The 18,286-nt window shown below is 36.0% G+C and overlaps 1 protein-coding gene across 1 annotated transcript in view; it reads right to left on the reverse strand.

Moving 5' to 3' along the window:
- The window catches only part of FBN2 (fibrillin 2), a 257,434-nt gene that overhangs the window by 216,094 nt on the left and 23,054 nt on the right, over nucleotides 1-18,286 (reverse strand). The window lies entirely within an intron of this gene.

The following is an 18,286-nucleotide window of genomic DNA, read 5'->3' on the forward strand; positions in this document are numbered from 1 at the left end:
GAACAGTGTGCCAACAGATGAAATATATGAAATAGAAAAATTTCTTGAGATACGCAAACTGCCAAAAGTTACTCTAGAATAATTAGAAAGTCTGACTGGACCTGTAACAGGTAAAGGGGTTGACTTAGTAATCAAAAAACTACGCATAAAGAAAAGCCCAGGCCCAGGCTTCACTGGTGAATTCTACCAAACATTTAAGTATTAATGCCCATTTTCCACAAACTCTATCAAAAATCCTAAGAGGTAGGAACACTTTTTAACTTATTCTGTGAAGCCACTATTACTGATACCAAAACCAAATAAAGACATCACAAGAAAAAGGCAACCGCAGACCAATATCCTTTCTGAATAGAAACACAAAAACCCTCAATAAAAAATACCAGCTGAGTTTAGCAACATATAAAAAGGACTGCATGCTATGACCAAGTGAAATTTACACAAGGAAGGCACGGTTGGTTCAACATATGGAAATCAATCACTGTAATACACCACCATCAATGAAATAAACAATAAAAATAACCTTATCATCTAAGACAGAAAAAGCATTTGACAAAATCCAACACTCTTTCATGGTAAAAACACTTTAACCACTAGGAATGGAAGGGAATTTTTCGTCATCCTTTTATAATAAAAAGTAAAGATAAAGGCCACCGGAAAAAAATAAACAAACAAAAAACTAAACAAACAAACAAAAAACCAGTTACACCATACTTAATGGTGAAAGGCTGGGTGCCCTTAATATCAGGAATACGACTGGGGTGCCTGGGTGGCTCAGTCAGTTAAGCATCTGACTTGTAACTTCAGCTCAGGTCATGATCTCACAGTTCATGAGTCCAAGCCCTTCATCAGGTGCTGCACTGACAGTGGGGAGTCTGCTTGGGACTCTTTGTCTCCTCTTTCTCTGCTTCTCCCCTACTTGTGCTCTCTCTCTCTCTCAAAAATAAATAATCTTAAAAAAAAAGATCAGGAATATGACAAGAATGTCTACTCTTAATAGCTTTATTTGACACTGCTGTGGAGGAAATGAAGCGCATAATATTGAGAGAATCGATTATTGAAATATTGAAAAGAAAGAAAACTATTTGCACATGACATGATCTTACAAAAATATAAAATCCTAAATTGTCCACTAAAAAACACTAGAATTAATAACTCCTGCAAAGTTGCAGGACATAAGATCTATACACAAAAAAAAAAGTCAATTTTATTTCTATACACTAGCAATAAACCATTTAAAAATGAAACAAAACAATTCCATTTGCAATAGCATCAAAAAATACCTAAGAACAAATTTAACATAAGAAATGTAAAGTTTATGCCCTGAAAACTACAAAACACTGTTGAAAGAAATAAAAGGACATGCAAATAAATAAAAAGAATATACTATGAAAGAGAGAAAAGAGCAAATGAAGCAATCATTTTAGGACACTGTGGGATACCCTTTCCTAAATGCCTCAATAAATATAAATAAGGTGGGGAAGGAGGTTCTTGGCTTTGAGTGATTGTAAGCCTGAGAGCCAAGATTCCTAGGGCAGTGGGATGTCAACACCTAGAATGCCAAAGACTAGGCTTAAGAGAATTTAACATGTGACACATATGAACGTGCTGTGGATGATCACACCCAAGAAATCCCAAATCCTGAAAGCCTTGTGAGCCAAATTTCCTTAGGCCACTATGAACCGTGAGCTGTATTTCATAGACCCAGTTTGGTAACCACCATAAATCTAGCCTCAGATGAATGAAAACTAAAGTATACGGTCCTAGAGTCCACTTCAAAGTTCTCAGAAATGCCCTGAATCACTACCTACTGTGCTTAACTGGTTAAGTAATTCCTTTATTTAAGGTTTTGCTTTACTGTCATCCTAATGGGCGTGAAGATAGACTGAACGATTCAGAACCACTCTGTACTAGCCCAGGGCGGCTGTAGTCCCCGGGTGGGGTAATCCACAATACAGTCATCTAGAATTCTACATCTAGAATTGCAAAGTTAAGTGTCTCAAGAAAAAGAGGCGTGTTTTCTAGATCACAGTCGTATCACTGAGCTAAGGGTACGGGCAGAGCTAATACTGCCAGATCCTCTGTGCTGTAATATTTGAAATAAACAACACAAAAATCTCCAAACAGGTTTGAATTCAGTGACTGGATGCGTTCGTTTCATAATTCTAGTAATTAAATCCTACAAAATATTTCTTAGGCATTTGTACCAAGCAAGGTACCAAATTCTTTACATATGTTACAGTATATAAACTCTGTGAAATAACTCAGAACTCCTTATCCTTAGGTCAATCTCTCCCTTTCTAGCACTTATCAGGCACCAAGCTGGCTACAGAGATGGCATCCAGAGGAAGACAGTAAGACTTAAGAGAGTTCTGTTAGAAAGGAAAAGCAAAAGCAAAGTCTGATCCCTTCATCCTTAAGAGTACTGTGAAAATCGGACGGAGGCAGGAGGGACCCACGTAAGAAGCCCAGAGTGGAGACAGCATGTTAGATACGTTAAAGGAAATTCAGAGGGCACAGCACATGTACCTCCCCCTCGGAATTCCAGGAAGAGGCCCACACGAATCTGAGGATGACCACATCAAAGTGGTTCCTGCCTGGCCCCATGGGAACGGGGAAGGTACTGGAAGGTCTCGCCAGATCTTCTGCAAACTCGCATATATACTCCTGATCATACTTAACTAATAAGCAGAAAAGCCTTTAAACATCTCCCCACAGAGTTCTGGGTTTAATTAATGCATATAATACTTTCCACTGGGACTCCCCAGCGTACCTTCCTCATCTCCTTTGGCACTCTCTGCTCAGCGGCTCTTTCATCTGTTTTGGTTCTGGCTCAAGGTGTTTTCCTGAAGGGCCATGTGCCTGAAAAATGCTGTTCAGTATTCGCTGGCTCTGGCAAAGCCCTCCAAACTGTCTGTTTATCAAACAGCTTTTCAGATACCACCTACTTCACAAATCACTCCTGAAATAATTAAAAGAAAGACATGGAATCCCTCTGGCTCTCACTCAGATGCAGAGAAACTACACTTACTTAGTTCTGCAGAGTTATAAGCGACAAGAGATACCGAGTTGTGTAGTGAGAAATGAATACTTATGGATGCCAGTAATTATTCTAAAAAGAGGAAGTTTATAAAGTATTATATGAAAAGTACTATATGAAAAAAATGTAATGTTATACCTCTGTCTACATTTCACTGTAATCCACACTAGAATAATCGCATGATAATCTACAAAACTATAATGTTATCATTGACTAAGCTATAGGGTTTAACTTTAGCAAGATGTGATGTCATACGGGTGCTTCAAACAAGTGAGATTTGTCTTTAAAAAAAAAACTAAATAAAAGTTCAGTTTTCTACATACGATTTTAAGAGAATATTTGGATTATTACTTAATTTTCCATAGAGTAACCAAGCCAAGATTTAAAGCCATTCTAAACATTGTTGGTTCAGTTTTGCCCACGGTAGGGAATGTACACTTCTTACTGAGGTCACCAGAATTTAAAAATATGTGACATGGAAAAAAACAAGATAAAGTTGACTATTTTCAAATCCAATTTTGCCACATCAGAGGGAAGCAAAGCCTACTCTAATAATGGAATTTTAATACATTATAAATCTGTTCAAAAGAATCCAGTAGTAAATTTTATCCAGAATGGCTTCATTTAGGGCTCTAAAGGTAACAACAACTGAATTAATGGATAAAATTTTGAAGATACTTTAAGAAATGATTCCTCAGATTTGTCTAACTATAAAAAAAGTCCAGGATATTTTGTAAGGACTTCATGATAAACTAGTGTTTCACAAAATTCATGTTACAGTGGAATTTTTGTGGGGACTTTAAAAAAAGCTGATGCTTGGGCATGGGTCCTACTGCTCCAAAGATTCTTACAAACTGATCTCAGGTGAAGTCTCCATGTTAGGATTTTTAAAAGCTCCCTGGTGATAATATGCAACTATGGTGAAAGTCTTTGAATTCGGAGCAATAAATCTGAGTCTCCACAGGAAAAGCAGAGGATTATTTTTGATTAAAAAAAAAAAAAGGGTGATTTCTATGACTAAGAAAAATAAGTAAACACTGATCTAGCCCAATGTCATTTTTCAATCAAGAAATGAATTGACTGAAGAACATTACACAGTTAATCTGTTAAATTCTAATTAAAGTCTCTCTGTTACATTCAGAACATAATTCCCTTTTTTTTTTTTTAAAGATGAAAATGATCTTGCTCAAGATTTGGAATGTGCCTTGTATGCTATTTCCAAATCAGATGAAGAATTCACAAACATTCAGCACTGTCCATATGGAAGAATTTTGCATGCATTAAACCATGACATTAAGTATGGTCATGGGAACCATAGTCTTTAATCCACAGAAATGAGACACTCAGACCTTGTGTTTCCTGGTTTAGTAATATGCACTAAATAAACTACCACAATATTACTTGTAAATGATAACTGCAACATCCCAAACTATATCATCTTCTATTAGAAGACCCTACACCTGGCTTTCTGTGTGGCTTGAGATAATTTCAGGTCAAAAACATTTAAATGTGGTATCAACTTCCTAGAAAACACTGGAGACTGAAACCATACCACAGAATCTCCCCTTCCCACAGCCAATATAAACAGGCACAGCAAATATAATATAAACAACAACAAAAAAAGTAAAAGCTAACAAAAAATATTAGTCTCAGACCCTCCAAATAGGATACAAGCACAAAATCCTGCAATGCATTTGAAAGTAGCAGCCAAGGAATGAAACAGAAGGTCATACCCCTTTTCCCTCACATCACACATGGAATGAGAATGATTCATTAAAATCCTGAGAAGTCTCATTGATTTCCCCCGGAAAGCTGAGTGAGAGTTCAGCTTATGGAGAAATCAGGGAAAACATGAAGAATAAACGTCCCTACCTGGCAACAGAGCAACTCATCAGAAAGCAGAAAAACAGAGAGGACCAGAGGTGGTGATCTCTACCAGATGGGAAAATACCAGACAGTGAAGACAGGTTGATCCTTACCACACAGGGTCAATTATCCCCAGCATGCAATAGGAGAAGAGGAGGCAGAAAGAACATAAGGAAAAAACATTCTTAGACAGCAAGAGGCTGAGCCAACGCCTGTCATTATGGGGTGGAGGAGACCGCTGCTGGACAATGATGGGGCAAATGAGGAAATTCAATGCCAAGCATGATTCTCTGAAAGCAAAGGGGCAGACACTGTGGACTTCAGCTGAAGTGGGAGAAATACTTTAAATTTCAGGATTCTCCTCTTTGAAAAGAGAATACTGCCATGACCAGATGGAGTGATCCTGAACAATACATGCAAAGAAGAACCTGAGAACATTCAAAGCTCAGACTCTTTAATCAAAAGATGTCCAAATCCCAGCTCAAGTCTTCTTACCCTTTTTTGGGCTCAGAACATAAAGCACCTGAAATCCTTGGCTCTCAAACAGAAGCTAAGACAGGAAGACAATTCAGGTAATTTGGGAAGGGAGAAAAGGAAAATTCACCTACACCAAGTTAGTGCAAATAGAAGTTTTGGACAGAGCTGCCCATTTAAATTAGCAAGCAGGAGACAAGAAGAAATGGGTCAGGAACTATATAACATACTATAATGATTTATACAAGGTACAAAACATATTAAAAAACAAGAATACTCCTTTACAAGAAAAAAAGTATAGTCAAGGAAACAAGATAATTGCATGATGTCTTGGAACTAAAGAACAATCTGTCAAGAGCTATGTAAGTAATAAAAAGGCTATTAGATGAAACAGAAATATCCAATAAAAGGAAAACTTAGCTAAAGAAGTTAAAAACCTAAAGACAAAATAAAAACATCTCACTCAATTATAAAAACACTAAATTAATTTAAAAAAGAAAAACAGAAGAGACACAGATAGAAAAGAATTATGACTACAGAACCAATTAAAGAACAAACAGCTCAAAAGTCTGATAAAAAAATCAATACACTTGAAGTAGTGAACCTATCCAAGTAGCAGAACTATCCAAAGATATAACACAAGAAAATTTCCTTAAAATTAATGGAAGGCACTCTGAGTCCAGCTCAAATGATCACACCACTTTCACTAAAGTTCACACAGAATAAATGATATATATAATCACACAGTACAAATTGTTCAGGTATCTGGGGAAAAAACATCAAATAAATTAGCGAGGAGAAAAAAAAAATCAGGCTAGATTCAGACTTCTTCATAGCACACTCAGTGACAGAAAATAACTAGATATCTATAAAAATAAGAAGGGAAAAGTAGAAGTCCCCAATATATATCTACTTCTGTCAGAGTTTAAGTGTAAGGCAAGGTTGACAATGTACACAATGAGAAAGCACTCATGAACATTTCCTAGAAAAAGCTCTGATGACAAAATCCAGTCAACCAACAGGTGTGGTAAAATAATAGTAAGGATACAACATATACATACTTCCCTTATGGTGGAGAGATAACAGAAACTGTATAATGTTAATAAATCAAGAAATGATGGCCCAAGTATATTAATCCAGTTTTAAAGTTTTAAGCCAAAATAGTAACAATATTGAAGGGAGATTGGTACAATGTTTAAGTGAGTTTAAAATAGTTTATGTTGGAAAACACTTCACACTAACTTTGCAAAGACAAAATCTCTGAATGAACAAAAATAGGCAGGCAAAAAAAAAAAAAAAACCCAAAAAACAAAACAAAACTTCTCGATGTGCTGTGATAACTTTGTTCAACATAAATTTAGTCCTTAGCTCCTTGAGAGGATGTGGCTGCTATGACTAAAAGGAATAAAAATGTACTCCTACTATTTATCTAAGGATATCTCCTGTCTCCTTGGCCACTTGCTCCTTGAGACATCTACGCGGATTATGGAGACAATAATTATTGACACTGCTTTCTCAGAGTCCCCAAATAAAGTTCCCCCAAAGATGGAAGTAGAATGATTCAGGAAGTGTCCTCACTGTATCCCTAATTGCAAGTGAGCATGAGTTTAATGCTAGCAGTGGATGGAGAAAGCATCCTCCCCAGGGAAGAGGTGACTGGATTATATTTATTACAATATCAACACACTTTTTTGGACATATAGTTTCTATTCCCCAAGACTCCCCCACCTTACCTACTACATATCAATTACTTCTTTCAGGAAGTTATGCACTGGGGTTTATTCATTTTGCATATTAGTGTTCAGCACCAACTAGTTCTGTAAAAGGTGTTAAATTTAGATTTTAATACACATGCCATTTTTCTACAAGTGGATAAAGCATACATGGTCAGAGGCATTAATCTAAAAATCTAAAGTTAAATTGGTTTGAACAATAACTTTGAAATTGCTCAATTCTTTAAATGGCTTTACTGATGTACAACTGATAAACACTACCCTGCAAATACTTTAAGTATACATGTTTTTATATATAGTATGAACCCATGAAATCATCACTATAACCTACATAATGATCATACATCACTCGCCCCCCCCAAAATTGCCCAAAGCTTCCTTGAAATTCTTCTGTCTTGTCCATCCACACACCTCTCCATCCCTTGTCAATCACTGGTCTGCTACTTGTCACAAAAGTCTGAATTATCTAGAATTATATATAAATAAATTCAGACAGAATGTACCTTTTTGTGTGCTTTCGCTCATTTAGCATAAATATTTTGAAGTTCATCAATACTGCATGCATCAGTAGTTCATTACTTTTTATACCTGAGAAGTATCCCATTGTATAAATATACAACAACTTGCTTATCCATTCACCTGTTGAGAGACATTTGGATTGTTTCCAGTTTGGGAGCTATTACATATAAAATTGTTATGAGCCTTGACTTCAAGTCTTTGTTTGGATATATGCTTTCATTTACCTGGGGGCAAATAACTGGAACAGTTACATCATATAATAGGTATATGTTTACATTTTTAAGAAACTGACAAACTGTTTCCAAAGTAGTTGTACCATTTACATTCTTACCAGCAACATGTGAAAGTTCCAACATAGTGACAGTAATATCACACTGAATTTTTTTTAATGCTTACTTGCGAAAGTGACAAAGTGCGAGCAGGGGAGGGGCAGAAAGAGAGAGAGACACAGAATCTGAAGCGGACTCCAGGCTCTGAGCTGTCAGCATAGAGCCTGACATGGAGCTCGAACCAACCAACCATGTGATATCCTGATGTGAGCCAAATTTGGATGCTTAACTGACTAAGTCACCCAGGTGCCCCAGAATTTGTTTCCCTAATGACTATGATGTTAAACTTATTTTTATGTGTTTGTCATTCATTTATCTCTGCTTGCAATTAAGCGTCTCCACAAATCTTTGCCAATTTTTCTAATTGGGTGCTTTGTTTTCTTACTATTGAGTTTGGAGAATTCTTTATATATTAGTCCACACCCAAGTCCTTTATCAGACATATGATTAACAAATTATCTTTACTACTTGTTTGACTTCGTATTCTCTTAACAATATCTTTAAAGACTAGAGTTTTTTAATTTTGATGAAATGCAATTCATTGATTTCTCTTTTTTTTTGGGGGGGGGGAGGGTGTCATTCTTCTGGTGGTATGTTAATGATTTGTGCCTAACCCAAACTGATAAAGATCTTGTGTTTTCCTCTAGAGGTTTTATTGCTTTAGGTTTCACATTTAGCTCTATGATTCATTTTACCTTAGGTTTTATAATTAGTGGGAGGTATGGATCAAAAGTTAATTTGTTTGCAGCATATGGATATCCAATTGTTCCTGCACTATTTATTAAAAAGACTCCAAAAACTTACCTGCAACTTTGTCCTATTTATGGGTATGCTTGGGGGTTCTCCATTTGTCTATCTTTATCCAAACTCTCTTGATTACTATAGCTGGATAATAAACTTGAAATCCTGTGTTCTTTCTCAAATGTATTTTGACTTTCCTAGGTTCTTTGCATTTTCATATGAATTTTATAATCACTCTCTCAATTTCTCCAAAATTCTCTTGTCATTTTTATCAGAACTGTGTTGAATCTAACAAATTAATTTGGGGAAAAGAGGCATCCCACAATACTGAGTATTCCAATCCATATACAAAGGATATTTTTCCATTTATTTATGTCTTCATTAATTTTGCTTAGCAATGTCCTATAGTTTTCAGTATACAAATCTTATACATTTTTTTCTCATAATTAGCCCTGAGAATTTCATTATTTATGAATGGTACTGCACATGGTATCGCTTTCAAATTGGATTTTCAGTTGATGGCTGGTAAAGAAGTACAGCTGACTTATGTAAATTGATCTTGTGTTCTGCAATCTTGCTAAACTTGTTTTCTACATAGACTGTGATGTCATCTATAAGTTTTTACTTTTTTCCTTCCAATCTCTAGGACTTTTATCTTTATTGTCTTATTGCCCTTCCTAGAACTAAATACTACAATGTTCAAATGAGGTGGCAAGAATGACTCTCCCTGCTTTGTTCCTGATATTAGGGTAAAAGAATTTGGCTTTTCATCATTAAGTGTAAGGTCAGCTACAGGCATTTTAGAAATGCCCTTTAATCACACTGAGGAAGTTCTCTTATTTTTTCTAGTTTGTTGACAGTTTGGGGGAATAGATTTTGTCAAAAGTTTTGTTTGTTTGTTTTTTTTTTTCTCTGCAGCCATTTAGATTACCATAGGATTTTAAAAAACTGTTCATATGGTGAGTTACACTGATTATTTTTTAATATCCTGGGATAAATCCCAATTTGTTATATTACCCTCCAAGGTATTTGTTGATACACATCGCTAAAATTCTGAGAAACTTTGCAACATGATAAATATTTGTATGTTATATTCTTTTCCTGAAATGTCTTTTTCTGGTTTGGGTATCAAGGTAATTCAACCTCACAGAATGAGGTGGGAAGCTTTAACTCCTGTTCAGTTTTCTAGAAAAGCCTGCATACAATTGGCATTATTCCCTCCTTAAATGTTTGGTAGAATTCACCAATGAAGCCACCTAGGTCAGGAATTTTCTTTATGAGAAGGCTTTTACAGATTCAATGCCTTTAATCAATATAGGGATATTTGTGTTATTTCTTTCTTTTTGAGTGAGCTTTACTGATTTGTCCTTTAAGAAATTGTCCACTCTGGGGGCACTTGGGTGGCTCAATTGGTTAAGCAGCCGACTTCGGCTCAGGTCATGATCTCTTGGTCCGTGAGTTCGAGCCCTGCGTCGGGCTCTGTGCTGACAGCTCAGAGCCTGGAGCCTGTTTCGGATTCTGTGTCTCCCTCTCTCTGACCCTCCCCTGTTCATGCTCTGTCTCTCACTGCCTCAAAAATAAATAAAACGTTAAAAAAAAATTTAAAAAAAAAAGAAATTGTCCACTTTGTTTTTATTGGCTTAAAGTTTTTCATGATATTGTCTCCTTTACCCACTTAACATCAATGAAATCTGTAGTGATATCACCTCTCACATTCCTGATACTGATCATTTCTGTCTTTGCTTTTCTCTCATCATTGTGGATACAGTCTTATCAATATGTTGTTGATCTTTTTAATGAGCTAGCTTTTAATTTCAGTGATTTTCTTACTTTTCTTGTTGGTATTTTATTTATTTTCACTTTGGCTTTATTATTTCTTTTTCTTCTGCTTATTTTTGGTTTAATTAGCTCTTCTGCTTCTAACTTTTTAATGAAGAAGCTGAGTTCACTTATTTGAAACCTTTCTTTTCTTAATGTAGTTCTTACGGCTATAAATTTCCCACTAACTACTGTTACAGGCATTCCACAAATTTTGATATATTGTGTTTCTATTTTCATTCAAGTCAAAATGCTTTCTATTTTCCCTTTTGATTTCTTCTTTCATCCATAGGTGTTAGAAATGAATTACACAATTACTGAAAGTACTTTGCAGAAATCTGTTATTGAATTCTGATTTAATTCCATTTCGGAATGAGAACACACATCATGTAATTTATTGAAACCTGGTTTATGACTCAGAATATGACCTATCTTGCTGCATGTTCCACATGCACTTGAAAAGAATGTACATTCTCTGCTATTGTACAACAGAGTATTCCATAAACATTAAACTCATCGTGTATGTTGACAGTGATATTCAAGTCTTCTATATCTTTATTAACTTTAGCTGCTTCTCTCAATTATTGAGAGGTGCTGAAATCTCCAGCCATAACTGTGGTTTAGTCTATTCCTCTTTGCAGTTTCACCAGCTTTTAATTCATGTATTTTGAAGCCATGTTATGAAGTGTGTGAACATTCAGAATTGTTATATCCCCTTTAGTGATTTCTTACTTATTATGAAATGACCTTCATGCCAGATGTTCTTTGCTCTGGAATCTACTTTGATAGGAGGCCACTCCAGCTTTCTTTTGATTAGTATTAGCTAGATATTTCTTTTTTAATCCTTTTGCTTTTAATCTATTAGCATCTCCTATTTAAAATAGATTTCTTACAGGCAATACATAATAAGTTTTTTTATGATAACAATCTCTGCCTTTTCAATGGATGTTGAGACCATTCACATTTAAACAATTACTGATAGGGTCAGGTTTAACTCTATCACTTTCCAATTGTGTTCTAATTGTCCATTTATTTGCCTTATCTTATTTCGCTGCTTTGAATATTTTTGTTCCATTTCATCATCTTTTATTGACTCACTAGTTACAACTCTGTATTTTTTGGTGGTTGCTTTAGGGCTTAAGAGTACACATCTTTAATTTGCCAAAATCTGTCTTCAAGTAATATTATGCTACTTGACAGTGTAAGAACCTCCCAGCCTCCGTACTGCTGTTTTAATATATTTCACAACCACATCGGCTATAAACTCTACAGAAAATTGTAATTATTTCTGTTTAAGTACCCAATTGCTTCTTAGAATCCTATATGGATTCTTTTCTTCTACCTGAAGGACCGCCTTTAACATTTCTTGAAGTGCAGGTCTACTGGTGGTGAATTCATCTTTTATTTGTTTAAAAAAAGCTTGGGGCGCCTTGGTGGCCCAGTCAGTTGAGCATCCCAAATCTGCTCAGCTTATCATCTCATGGCCCGTGGGTACAAGCTCTGTGTAGGAAGGACTCTACTAACAGCTCAGAGCCTGGAGCCTACTTCAGATTATGGGTCTCCCTCTCTCTCTGCTCCTTCCCCACTCATGCATTCATTCACACAGGCGCACGTGCTCTGTCTAAAAAATAAACATTTTTTAAAAAGCTTTATTTTACATGTTTTTGAAAGATATTTTCCTGGATAGAGAACTCTAGAAAGACTTTTTTTTTTAGTTGAAGTACTTTAAGTATGCTGTTCCAGTGTCTTTTCACTTGCACTGTTCCTGAGAAGAAATTTTTTGTGACCCTTCTCTTTTTTAACTTTGTACCAAAAAAAAAAGTCTTTTTTCTCTCCAGCTGCTTATACAATTTTCTCTGTTTATGTAGTTAGCAGCAATTCCATTATGTTGTCCCTTGAGATAGTTTTCTCATTGTTTCTTTGTTTGGGATTCATCGATCTTCTGTCACTTTACAGAATTCATCAAACTTGGAAAATTTCTGCACATTTTTTCAAGTATGTTTTTTCTACCACCACTCCTGTGATAACTCCAATTATGTGTATATGTGTTCAGTGGAAGTTGTTAACAAAGCTCATTGATGCGCTCCTATATTTTTTTAACATTTTTTCCCCTGTGTTTCATTTTAAGTAATTTCTATTGCTACATCTTCACGTTCACTAAGCTTTACATCTACAATGTCTAACCTGCCATTAATTCCATCCAGAATATGTTTCATCTCTAGAGATTCAATTTGGATTTCACATCTCTCACATTTGAATCTTCCCTCTAGCTTGATGCATGTCTGGAAAATCCTGATAATAGCCGTTTTAATTTCCTAGTCTGCAAATTCTAACATCCATGTAGGTTCTGGATGGATTTTGTCAAATTGATATTACTTCTCATTATGACCATACTCTACTGCTTATTTACAGAAAATGTTTGAAGAAGAATATTTGATTAGATGTGAATTTTACCGTACTGAGTGCTTAGTAGTTTTGTAGTCTTATAAATATTGTTGAACTTTGCTCTTGGATGTTTGAACCTCCTGGATGTTGATTTTATAATTTATCCAGCAGGACTAGGGCATTTAGTCTGTAGCTGATTATTCCCCACTACTGAAGAAGGAACTGTTCTAAGTACTCTAACCATTGTCTCACAGAGTCTGTGGTCCTCCATTCTGGTTTGAGGGAAAGGAAGTATTTATGGGGTTGTGTGCGCTCTCAGTATCATTCTTTCTAATTGTTTTGGGTGACTCCCTTCTCTAGCCTCCTGCACATTCCTCATATGCATATGCTGACCAGTATTCTAATGAAAATCTGAGAGAGGCCCGCTGAAGATATCCAGAGTATCTTCTGAGTTCTATATACAGCATTCTCCCCTCCTCTCTCTAGCCCTGGGAACCCTAGCCATCTTGGTCTTCCCAGAAGCTCAATCCCATCTCAATTTAAGAAGTCTGTCTGGCTATACCAAAACTAAACAAAACAAAAAACAAAACAACCTCCCTGAAATAGCAACCTGTGGAAACCTAACAAAGTTCTTCTTTTGGGGACTACTCATATTTTGTTATCTGATGTTCAGTATCTTGAAAACCATTGTTTAATATATTTTATTCTGTTTTTTAGTTCTTTTCAGGAAGGAGGCTTAATCAGGTTCCTGCTAGTCCCTCTTGGCTGGAAACAGAAGTCTCAATTTAGTTTTAAGCATGATGAGTCTTGAATAACTATTTTAGAAAATCACACACATAAATAATCTCTGGGTATATGAATTCAGAGGTATAATATGAAATTTACATACCAAATACATTTCCCTAGGCCAGATGACAGAAGAATACAAAAATAGCAAGCCATCTCTTTCGTCAGATTGGCGCCATGTACCTTTTTATCATTCACTGACACACTACAGTTCTACAGAGTGGGAATATATATTGACTTCGGCAATGTTGTATTTCACTTAAAGTTTTCGTTAAGTTCATGAGTTTTGAGGTTGTATCACTTGCGTTCAAACCGTACTTTCTCCCTTTAGTATCTGGTGAATTTGGGCAAACTGCCTTGCCTCTTTCTTCCTCAGTTTCCTGATCTGTTAATGTCATGCTAAAAAAATGGTATCTCTGAGTTGTATTAATTCCTCTCAAGCATTTATCATAGTAAATGTCCAGTAACTATCATTTTCCCCAATATTACATAATTTTCCTTTCCAAATTAATACTAGCTATCTAATTTTACACACACATAAATCATAATCTCAGTGAAAACACACAAACATAATATACCCATTGCTATTATCTAGTTGACATGCAATGAGTTCTGAATGGTGTCTCTGTCTCAGTTTCTCCACCCTCCACTCCTTTTTGTTTGCTATTCCAGAGTAACCTCTCTTAGAGAATTACTTTCAAGTACAATAGTCCTTCGCGATCCCTCTCCACAGTGCCCGCTGACCAGAGGGCAGCCTCTCGACTTGGCATTCCAGACTTTGTATATTAAGGTCCAAGTCTAGTGGCCCAGTCTCACCTTCTACTCTTCCGTTTCATTCACTGTGTCTTAAAGTCTCTATAATAAATAAGACTGCACGAGCATCCAAGGCCCTCTACCACGTCTGTAGTTTGTTTCATCCTATTTCTTCTACTTGGAAGCCCAATGTTTGTGCAGTCCCATAACTAGTATGCCTTGCACTGTGCACTGTGTGGAGAAGAAGGAACACAAAGGCAGCTTCAGATAAAAAGCTCTGCTCCTCACAGGTTCACTGACACACAGGCCAGCAGTCAACACCATGATGAAGAAAACTATTCTACAGGAATGGAATACATGACAGGTAGATAAAAGGACAGCAGGCTCAATTTTGCCTAAAAAGTAAACTGAGGCAGGGGATGGATGGTGGCCAAGGAAAGCCTCACAGAGGGACTATTCTCTGGACTGTGGGAAGACCCTCCCCAAACTCTTTCTGTGAGATTGAACAATATGCAAGACTGGTGATTACAAGTATGCTGAGCAAAACAGACCTTACATATATATCAGTTCCACTGTGAAATGCTCACAAATAGACCTTGTGCACCAGGAAGCAGGGGACTAAGACCAAAGAGACCAGTGAAATACTGAGTAACTACTGATAACAATGCTGGTATTTAGAGCACAAGTATGTCAAAGCAAGATAAGTAGGATCTAAAAGTTCAAATATATAATATGCAAGGTAATGATAATGATACACAATATCTTTCAGTTTATTTTTGTGTATGATCCCAAAGAACCCCACAAAAGGTAAAGCAATGAAGCTTAGATTATTCACAACTGATGCACCCTGATCTGATACAGTCCCAGCAACCGGGAATTATCTCTCTCACCCAAGACAATTTTGCCTAAGAGAGCAAATCATATCTCGTTTTTATTTTCCACAATGCTAGCTGATCATTCAATGTGCACTTACTGTACCACACCCTGGCTAGGTACTTTGTCTCTCATTTAATTCTCATACCAGGAAGGTGAGCCTCTCTTAAAATACAGCGTTTATTCTCAGTAAGAACTGCATGAAACTTTATTTGTACGACTTAAGCAACTGATAAAATCCTCTACTCACCATTCAAAATTTCATTTTTGACTATTCCATTTTCAACAGTCAGCCACCATATCTACTTTTTTTTGATAACTGGGCAGTACAATTGAAAGAGATTAGCATCAATGATTATCATTTATTGGATGCCAAATGTTATATTGTGTCATTTAAATCACAAAAATAAGAAGGACATGATAGGCCCGTATTTTATATGCAGAAACAAGGATGAGGGAGGGCAATCACATTTCCAAGGTCCTACGGGTCTTAATATTCAGTTCTGATTCTGACTACATCCTGTTTTCTTACAACAAATATCACTTAGTGGCTGTCTACCACATGCTAGTCACTCTGCCTCTTACATATCAGGAGCCTAACACATTATTTCTTTTCATCCTTCCAACAATTTCATGAAATAATTGCAGGTCCACAGTCCTTTATCTGAAACCCCTGGATACAGATGTTATTTAGGAATTTATAATGTCTGGGATTTTTTGACATACACTTGATCCTTGAACAACACAGAAGTTAGGGGCACTAACCCCAGTACAGTTGAAAATTCACATATAACTTTTGATTCCCCAAACTTAACCATCTGCAGCCTATTATTTGACCAAAAGCCTTATTGGTAACACAAGCAATTGATTAACACATATTTTGTATGTAATGTATATTACACACTATATTTTTACAATTAAGTAAGATAAGAGGAAAAAAAATGTTATTGAGAAAATCGTAAGGAAGAGAAAATACATTTACAGTACTAGACTGTATTTACTGAAACAAATCCACATATAATTGTACCTGCAGAGTGCATACCTATGTTGTTCAAGGGTCAAATATACAGAGTGCACATGCATATTTTATTATTACTTTTGAATGAATCCTATGTAACATTTCATTATATTTAATTCATGCGTATGTGTGTGCACACGTGTGTGTGTGTGTGTGTGTGTGTGTGTGTATGTATGAGCAGTAGCCCTGCTGAGGTTCCACACCAGTTAGTCCCTAATGTTTTCCAACTTCATGTTGAAATAGGAAAAGAGGAAAATATTTACGGAGTTACACAAATATAAAACATGTTAATGATTTAAATTTTCTATTGCAGGTTTCCCGGTCTCTAGGTAGATAAACCAAAAACAAAGAAATGTATAAATAAGGGCACTTAGAGCTGGATGAATGAAAACACTCACTGCATTAATTCAAAGGAGTTTCATAAATAAAGCATCTAACAGGCTGCCAACACATTTGATCTTACTTCACATATCTGAACAGCAAGCTTTAAAGCAAAGACTGAGAAGTGGGAACCCCAGCTTCTCCCATATCAGATCAGTCAATGATTATCTCTCAGATGCATACGCTTCCTTTCTAGGACCAAGCATCTCCACTCCTAGTATGAACATTACACCTTCCTTTTCTCTCACCCATTCTCTTTCTTCCCTTCCTTCTTTTTTGCTTTGCACTGTCTGCTTTTTTGCTCTCATTTTCTTTCCCTTCTGTTCTTAATGGCATTCAAGATAAGGATGTCATCTGAGCTAGTGCCAAAAAGTAAAGTTCCCACAGATCTTTTGGTATTTCTCTGATGCCCATTTAAGGCTAAGTTTAGCTTAGAGAGTGCAAGGTTATAAAATGTTCTGAACAGCCTCACGAGTGCAGAAATGTGTGTGTGTGTGTGTGTGTGTGCACACGTGCGTGTGGGCGCATGTGAGTTGGACATCCGTGGTTGGTAACATTCTCTGTTCCTTCTAATTTCATTCTCACTAAATCTTTAGAGGGCAGAGAAAGGCAGAGATCTTATTTCTATAAAACAAGTTCAGCTCAGTGATTGTGGTAATTGGTAATTAAGTATGAAGTTTAAATAATGTTATTTAGCAAAAAGTCAATCATTCTGTATCTTGTAATATCATTACAAGAATTAGTCCAAAACTACTTCTCTCACTATAATGAGTAGTATTTTTTTCACTCAGATTAATTGAAGGAAGGCTTTTCTAATTCTGTCTTAATCAGGAAGAATTTCTGACTTCTCACGTAAAGTTGTTCCTACTCCTATTATGGTATTTACATAGTGCATCACTTTTTAATGTTTAAGTAGATGATCACCACTGTCCTTTAAATAGTTTGCTTCTAACAGAAGAGTTATATAATTTTTCTTTGTAGCTTGAGTTCCAACTACTTAGCCTACCAATAAGCACTCAAAAGATACACGATAAATAAATGTTTATAAATTTACTTTATTTAAAAATAAAAATTACCCTCCTATATATTCTCACTTATGGTTAAAAAAGTATAAAGAAAGAAAATCTCAACAGCTCTAGGGAAAAAACTATAGATATTTATAAGATTTGGGAGTACTGAAAGACTTTCTAAACACAGAATCAAAGGAGTAAGTCATTTAAAAAAGCCTTTTTAGAGGGAAATAAACAGAACATATCAAAAGTTTTACATTTTCACATACTCAACAACTCAGCAGTTGCATTTGTATGCTAAATCCTAAGAATAAAATCCGGGGCATATATTTACCTGCATAGATTCTTATCACGTAATTGCTAAAATACAAACAAGCCAACAAAAAAAGGAAAACCTGGAAGTGACCCTAAATGTCAGCTAATCGAGAAATAGAAGGCAGTCAGCTCTATCACAGGAATTGAGTTTAAGGTCTTAAATTAGATTGTGTGATATTCTCCTGTCCTTATACTCCTCACTGCTACTCTAAGTTTGACCTGGGCAAAGTTCCCTCATCTGTGACATC

Source organism: Panthera uncia (assembly GCF_023721935.1).
Source record: "Panthera uncia isolate 11264 chromosome A1 unlocalized genomic scaffold, Puncia_PCG_1.0 HiC_scaffold_17, whole genome shotgun sequence".
In the NCBI taxonomy this organism is placed as follows: domain Eukaryota; kingdom Metazoa; phylum Chordata; class Mammalia; order Carnivora; family Felidae; genus Panthera; species Panthera uncia.